Source organism: Puma concolor, chromosome C1 (genome assembly GCF_028749965.1).
Source record: "Puma concolor isolate L17-30 chromosome C1, mPumCon1.1.hap2, whole genome shotgun sequence".
Lineage (NCBI taxonomy): Eukaryota > Metazoa > Chordata > Mammalia > Carnivora > Felidae > Puma > Puma concolor.
In genome coordinates, this window is record NC_141674.1 from 132,293,046 (window position 1) to 132,300,880 (window position 7,835).

The 7,835-nt window shown below is 36.7% G+C and overlaps 1 long non-coding RNA gene across 1 annotated transcript; it reads right to left on the reverse strand.

The window, feature by feature from the left end:
- Positions 1-1,867: 1,867 nt before the first annotated feature.
- On the reverse strand, positions 1,868-4,133 carry LOC147578445 (uncharacterized). The gene is made up of 3 exons (XR_015254276.1): positions 3,694-4,133; positions 3,216-3,247; positions 1,868-2,166 (listed from the first exon to the last, which is right to left on the reverse strand). It is a non-coding gene; the product is annotated as an uncharacterized LOC147578445 (long non-coding RNA).
- Between the last annotated feature and the right edge of the window lie 3,702 nt (positions 4,134-7,835).

The window sequence follows — 7,835 nt, forward strand, 5'->3', positions numbered from 1 at the left end:
GGGTGTCAGGATGTCCCTATGCAGTAAAAGTCGGTAAAAACTGCCATATGGACAGTTGTCACTTTAAGTGGGTGTATCACGTCTGGCGATTTCTGAAGCCACAGGTAAGCTCTCCTTTCTCCCTATTCTGTTATGAACACCAGCTACGATTTCTGTAATGAATCTTGTTACCCATCTGGAGAATATAGCGTATTCCATTTCTTTTGTGTGTTGGGATACTCAACGTATGTAACCATATCTTACTTTTCCAAGACAAAATTGATGCCATCTCAAGATCTTATTTTGTCCAAAGTAAGTTCATGAAAACAGTATCGTTATGCACCTGCACTGTTCACAGTTGGCCATGCAAAGGTAAGAAAGCTGAAGCCAGTGCCAGCATCTACTCTTTTGTTCCCTCTTCACCTCTCAAACTCCTGCCTGAGTTATTGTGTCAGATGACAGGAATCAGCTGTTTCAGAAAAGCAGTTGGGGGTGGGAGACCTGCTGTGAGGGAAAGACTAGAGAAGGAGGTGCTGGGGTATCTCTGTTCATATCACTGAAATTCATGGAAACCAGAGTTTTCAAAGGAACATTATAAAATGGATTCAATGCTGTATGTCTTGTTCTGGCCCACCAGCAATCCCTCTTTGGCAAGAAAGTGGAGACTATGCTATGAACTGATATGCCAGAAGTTCCCACATTTCACCCTTCCAGTTTTGCCCTATATAGGAGATGGGACACAAGTATTAAGTGGAAAACTTCTCTCAAATATAAATGTATAAAATTTTATTCAAGCAACAACTCAGGTTTTGGAGCCCCAGAAGTAAAAGAGCACATGATTGCCTGACATTCCAGCCCTTGCTGTTCACTCTGCAGTATTCTTTTTTTTTTTTTTTTAATTTTTAATTATTTATTTTTGAGAGAAAGAGGACAAAGTGCATGCACAAGTGAGAGAGGGAGAGAGAGAGAATCCCAAGCAGGTCCACACTGTCAGCGCAGAGCCTGATGCAGGGCTCAGACTCACGAACCACGAGATCATGACCTGAGCCAAAGTCAAGAGTCAGATGCTTAACTGTCTGAGGCACCCAGGTGCCCTGCAGTATTGATTCTAAACACATGGTCTACAGTTTCTCACTGGGGCTTTGTCATTCACTAACTGAGACTACACACAATTTCTTAATATCCCATATAGTTGTGGTATATGAAAAATGGGAAAAGTTATTATACTTCCTCATAGTTTTTTGTTGTCATTATTAAGTAAAAATACAATGTAAAAACATTTAGCACAATATCTGACATAAGATAAGGGCTTGATAAACCAATAAAAGTTAGCTATTAATGCCATTACTCTTGAGTTAGTATCTTGCTCTGCCCCCTTATGACATACTAATATTCTAACTTTCTTTTATTCTCTTCTGTTGTGTTCAAACACCCCTGTATTTATATTTCTCCTCTCCTATGAGTTTTCTTCTCTAAATCTAGCCTCAGTTCAGTTAACTCCTAGCATCTTTTAGCTCATGGCTCAATTATCACTTCTCAGTTGAGTCTTCCCTGACCCTTTAAACTAGGTCCGATTCTTAGGTTGTTTTTTTTCAAAGGACCATGTTATTTTTACTCAAATTCAAAATGAATATGTCTATGTTATATATGTTTCACTCCAAGGACGTTAAACTCCTTGAAAGCAAAACCAGCTCATTTTCTTGCCATTTTATTCCTAATGCCTAAAAAGCTGTTTGACTCATAGCTGAAGCTCTACAAAATATTTGAAATAAAAAGAATCAGTCAACAAATGAATGCTGTCACTGGCAGGCTATTCTTTATTTATCATCTCTCAAGAGACTCTACTTATTAAAACCCATGATGATCACTTACACTATCTTGCCTGCATCATCCAGATCATTTTCATAAACACCTTCAGGATATTTCATCAACTTCCTCCATGATATCAGCATCTAACTCAAACATTTTTCTTTCCATTTCATCTCTTTTATTATCCATAATGTTGTATACTTTCCCCTTGGCAAATTGATCATTCATTCATTTGTTCATGCATTCTTGCATTTATTTGCTTGATTTAAAATGTGTCAGAAACAGTGCTAAAGGACTAAGGGTTAAAACCTCATTATTTTATTCTTGTTGCTTGTTTTGGTTTGCTTCTTTATTTGCAGGGTAGGAGCAGACATATACCTATAATAAAGCCAATATAAATGAGTAAGTTAAATGTAAGCATAAAGAATCCTAAGAGAATTGTATAGGGGTTCTCAATGTAGTGTGAGAGAAGAGTGTCAGGAAAATTTCCACAATGGGGTAGAGGAGGAAAGGGAAAGCAATGCAGAACTTGAGGCAACGGGGGTGGTATGAAGAATATGTTTCTCTAAGATGATTATTGGAATTACAGCATGAAGTCACAGGCAGGGTGACTCAAAGATCTGAGCTGGCATATTGGTGAAGTGAGATCATGGTGGACTTTGAATTTCATGCTGCAGAGTCCTTGCTCTCTCCTGAGTAATGGTGGATCACTGGAGAATTTCAAGAAGAGGAATGACATTGTCCAGCTTGCTTCTTAGATTTAACACTGATGGCCCTATGGAGGACTTGGGGGAACTGAGGCTGTGGATACAACAGGGCATTGCAATAACTGAGGCAGACTGCACTTCTGATCACAAGGCTCAATGTGATGCTGCAGGAGAAGAAGGGCTTGGGGAATCTATGTGCTAGAGAATCATAAAAGTGATGAAAAAATAGGTCAAAGCTAGAAAATGAAAGAAAGGTAGGGAAGTCACATATGGATGGGAACAATGAAGAGAATATGGATTAGGAAGCCCCCATGAGATTAAAAGCAAGGAACTATGGAAGAGCCATGCTCACTGAGTTGTTCAGTTCTTGCAGTTTAGAATTTCTTGACAAGAAGCAGTCTGAGTATCCCTGGCAAGAATAACATCCCTCTCACCCTCCCCCTGCCCCACTATCTGGCAGGAGGCCAACAAAACTAATTTATTTATGTCCTTTGTCCCATATCTTTAAGATATCCCCCCCCACCCCGCCCCAGAAATCAGCTTGGCTCTCTCCCCCACCAACCATTAGCCTGTGTTCTAAGGACTGTTACTTTAGGCAACTTTCTCAACCACTCTTTTTAAAATAGCATCCTTCACAGGTCCACTGTATTTTTCTCTCCAACTTTAGCCCTCTTTGTTACAAAACTGATTACCATCTGACACATATAGGTACAGGCATACCTTGGAAATTTTGTGGGCTCAGTTCCAGGCCACTGAAATAAAATAAATATTGCAATAAAGGGAGTCAAATAAGTTTTTTGGTTTCCCAGTGCATATAAAAGTTATACTTGCACTGTAATATAGTCTATTAGGTGTGTAATAGCATTATTACTTAAAAAAACCCAATGTATATGTCTAAATTAAAAAATACTTTATTAGTAGGGGTGCCTGGGTGGCTCAGTTGAACATCGGACTCCTGATTTTGGCTCAGGTCATGATCTCATGGTTCGTGAGTTCGAGCCCTGGGTCATGCTCTGCACTGACGGTGTGGAGCCCCGCTTGGGATTCTCTCTCTCCCTCTCTCTGCCCCTCCCCTGCTTGAGCTCTCACTCTCTCTCTCAAAAACAAATATTTTTAAAAAATACTTTCATAGTAATATGCTAACCATCATCTGAGCTTTCAGCAAGTCATAATCTTTTTTGCTGGTGGAAGGTCTTACCTCAGTGTTGATGGCTGCTGACTAATCTGGGTGGTTGGTGATTGTTGAAGGTTAGGGTGGTTGTGGCAACTTCTTAACATTAGACAACAAAATTTGCAGCATCAAATGACTTTTCCTTTCATTAACACTGTTTGATAGTATTTCACCCTGAGTAGAACTTCTTTCAAAATTGGAGTCAATCCTCTCAAACCTTGATGTTGTTTTATGAACCAAGTTTATATAATATTTTAAATGTTTTGTTGTCATAATAACAGTCTCCACAGCATCTTCACCAGAAGATTTCATCTCAATAAACCACTTTCTTTGCTCATCCGTAAGAAGTAACTCCTCATCCATTCAAGTTTTATCATGAGATTGCAGCAATTCAGTTACATCTTCAGATCACTTCTGATTCCAGTTCTCTTGCTATTTCCACCAAATCTGTAGTTACTTCCTCCACTGAGGTCTTAAATCTTCAACTTGTAAAGAAAAAAGCAATATCTGCAAAGTGCAATAAAACTAGGTACACCTGTATTCATTCGATGATCATTTGCCTATTCCTACCATATTCGTGCTTCATGAAAATATAAATTTTTGTCTATTTTGCTTATTGCTGTACCTTCAGTGCCTATAACAATATCTGACACACAGTAAGTGCTCAAAAAATACCAGTTAAAGAATAACCAATGCTGGTAACTTTTGGTGTCCAAGAATTACTGATTTCTCCAAAATGTTGGAAATACCTTGAAGAAGCATTCACCAGGTCTGCAGATGGCTGGGAAGGGTCCTGCCCTGCACAGGAACTGCTTAGAAATATTTAGGTGAAAAAGGGGATATAAAGACAAGGGATTCCATTGACCTTGGGGAACAGCAAATGCTTTGTTCTAAACCAGGGTATCATGGTGTCTGAAAGTCTTCACTAATCAGGACACAAAGCCAGACTTGACAATTGGGACTGGAGCATCCTGTTACTATTATGGATTATCCCTACCGCTCCATTTTACTCTAGCCAGAAAGGCGTATTATCCTTACCTGTGAATACCTAACACCTGCTATATGCAAAAAAATGCTGCTTTGAGATTATTTAAATTCATATTTAAATTTACATTTAAAACTTTTAAAAATACAAGGTGACAAAAAATAATACTTTCTTTGCCTTTGTTGGACCTCTCTCATCTCAGATGAAAATGGGACTTTCTTCTATTCTTCTATCAGTAAGCACAGTGGTGAAGAAATTTCCATCAGATGGAGTCTTCCCCCCACCCCCCATTCTCAGCCTGGCATTATTATTGGCCCAGCTCCCAGATACTCTCTGGTCATATATTGGTATCAGTTTTCCCCAGCCAGATGATACATAAAGAGCTTTGAATATAATGGATCTCTTACTGATGAAGGAGGATGTAAGAAACTTGCTTTCTTAGTGGTCCTTTTGTTTGCATTTATGCTTAATTACCACATGGACTTTCTTTGTTAATTTATTTGTATTTGCTCAATTATTTACCTGAAATCTTGGCTACGGTTTTGCTGAAACTCTAATACTAGTTGATATAGTAAAAATGTCTGTGCTATTTTCATCTATTAATGCAATGGGTAATACATTCTCTTGCTCCATAATGAGTACTTTCTGTATTCTAATTGGTTTTATTTATTAACTCTTATTAGAAATTAAAAGGGTGGGTCTTGTTTTATTTAACAGCCTGCTACCTAGAAATTCTGAGAGTAATTGGGATGTATTTAACGATGAGATATATAAGTGTATTTTTTAGAAACACCAACTCTTTGTTCTTATTGCTAAACTTCACTGAAAAATTTTAATCAAATCTTCACTGTCTCTTATGTGTTCTTCTAAATTGCAAATTTACAGAGGACAGGAATTGCTGTCCTTGTTAAGCCAGCATTTCTAAAGCACACACATCTCATGCCATGCCTCTTGGCACTGAATAAATATTGATTTATGAAAACTATAAATTGGGAGATAATGATCTCCATTAATCAATGGGGAAGATGATGGGGAATTTACAACTTCAATTCAGGGACAGTTAAACACTACTGAATATTTTGATGATTTCAGTATCATCACCTTTCAGTAACATCACCAGATTAGTTTCTGTGTGCCATGCATGTGTATGTATGAATAGACATGTATGCTATTAATTCTAGGCAAAAAGAAGGGAAGGGAGAGAGTTTGTTTAGTTTTGAATGTCATGTTTGTTGCTAGAAAGATTCAGTAATTTAGTCTTCCTAGCTTAGCTCTTTTTATTTCACTACCCCTGGAACGCTTTCTGCTCTTACATAGCAGCCAATAGTGCCATATTGTTCTTTGTTGGCAAGATGTTAAACTTTCACTTCACTAATAGGAAGGAGACAAAATCCAAATTCAAAATTTAAGAAAGAGTCATATTTTTTATCCTTTTTAAACAATAATCATTCACATTTTATAGCTTTCATTCTCATGACAAGATATATTTTGAAATTCATTAGTCTAACTTAGACTTTTAGAGGATTTTAGACACTATCTCAATTTTATTTCTGCTGCAGAGCAGTCCTATTAGATTTTTCTTTAAAAACTATGTTTTCGTTATCAAATGTGTTTTAGAAAGGCCGTCTTTCTCACCATCTTTCAAAAGCAGCAATGCTCGTTCATTAAGTTGCAGAAAGTGCTCTCATTATTGAAACCAATATTTTTCTATACTATGTAAATGTGAAAAGTTTTTTTATTTGTTTTTGTTTTTAATCAATTAAAATGTAGGAGCATCCTTTCGGGAGAGCTCTTAAATTTTGGTTATTTTAATGAGAAGGTTAAGTGTGTCCCCTGGAAGTGAAGCAGGGTAAGTAATAAGTAGAACTAGAACATGAAGCCAAGGCTGTGGTTCCTTGAGTCTGGGTTTTCTCCACTAAACCACAGTATGATTTATCCCCAATTCAACTTGATTCTGCAGCAGAAAGTCTTTTTTTTTTTTTTTTTTTTTTTTTTTTTAATAATAATTCCTGGATCATTTTTAACATTGAGATCTGAAATAAACATAAAACAAACCACAGATATATAAAGCTAAAAAAAATTCAATTTTCCTCTCCTTATTGTGTTCCAAGACTGTAAATTTAAAACCACAAGGGGAAGGAAAAACTACATTTTTAAGAGGTTAAGAGTGAATCCTAAAAACGTTTCAGTTATTGCTGATATTTTTATTCTTTGGCACCTCAATGCCAGCCTACTCTTCAATACCAAAAATAACAGAAATAAGAAAACAGGAGGAAATTAAAACCACCTAGATATGTAGAAAATCTTCCCTGAGGCACAATTAGTACTCAATGAAAATTAGCAGAAAAACTGGTAAGTGAACACTAGGTGCTGACAAGAAGGTAGAAGAGATCATATTTGATGCCTACGTGAAAGTCCCTAAAAAAGTAAATTTACAAATGTGATTAAGAACATTTGTATTTTTTGAAGAGAAATCACCTGGATTAGCTGTATTTAAGAAACTATGGTATTAGTAACCCTTATTATTAAGTCTTATCAATGGATAAAATTTCATCTCTAGGCTTTTTTTTTTTTTTAAGACATTGACTTTTAATGGTGAATGAATAAACAAATTTTGGTATATACATTCAACGAAACATCATGGAGCCCCAAACAGAATGAATTAGTGCTCCACGTGATACCATGGATGAGTCTCCAAAACAGTATGCTAAGTGAAGAAAGCCAGACACAAAAGCCATATATTATATTATTCTATTTATACGAAATATCCAGGGTCAATAAATCTATAGAGGTGAATGTTGTTTGATGCTTGCCAGGGACTAGGAGAAAAGTGGGGAGAAACTGCTTAATGTGTACAGGTTTACTTTTGGGTTATGAAAATGTTTTGGAATTTGATAGAGGTAATAGTTACATAACATTGTGAATGTAGTCAACGTCACTGGATTGTTCACTTTAAAATAGTTAATTTTATGTTATGTGTATTTCACCTCAATTGAGAAAAGAAGATTGAGTTAAGCATCTGGTATCTTAGAGCTCTGTTCCAAATGTAGCCTCCAACTTTAGGCTGGAAATAACCCTATGCTTCTTTTGTGTTGCTTGACGTTAAAATAGCACATTTTTCTTGGCATCTCTGTCTTTCTCTTTCCTGCTTCCCAATCAACATGTCCAACTTGCACAGAAAGGT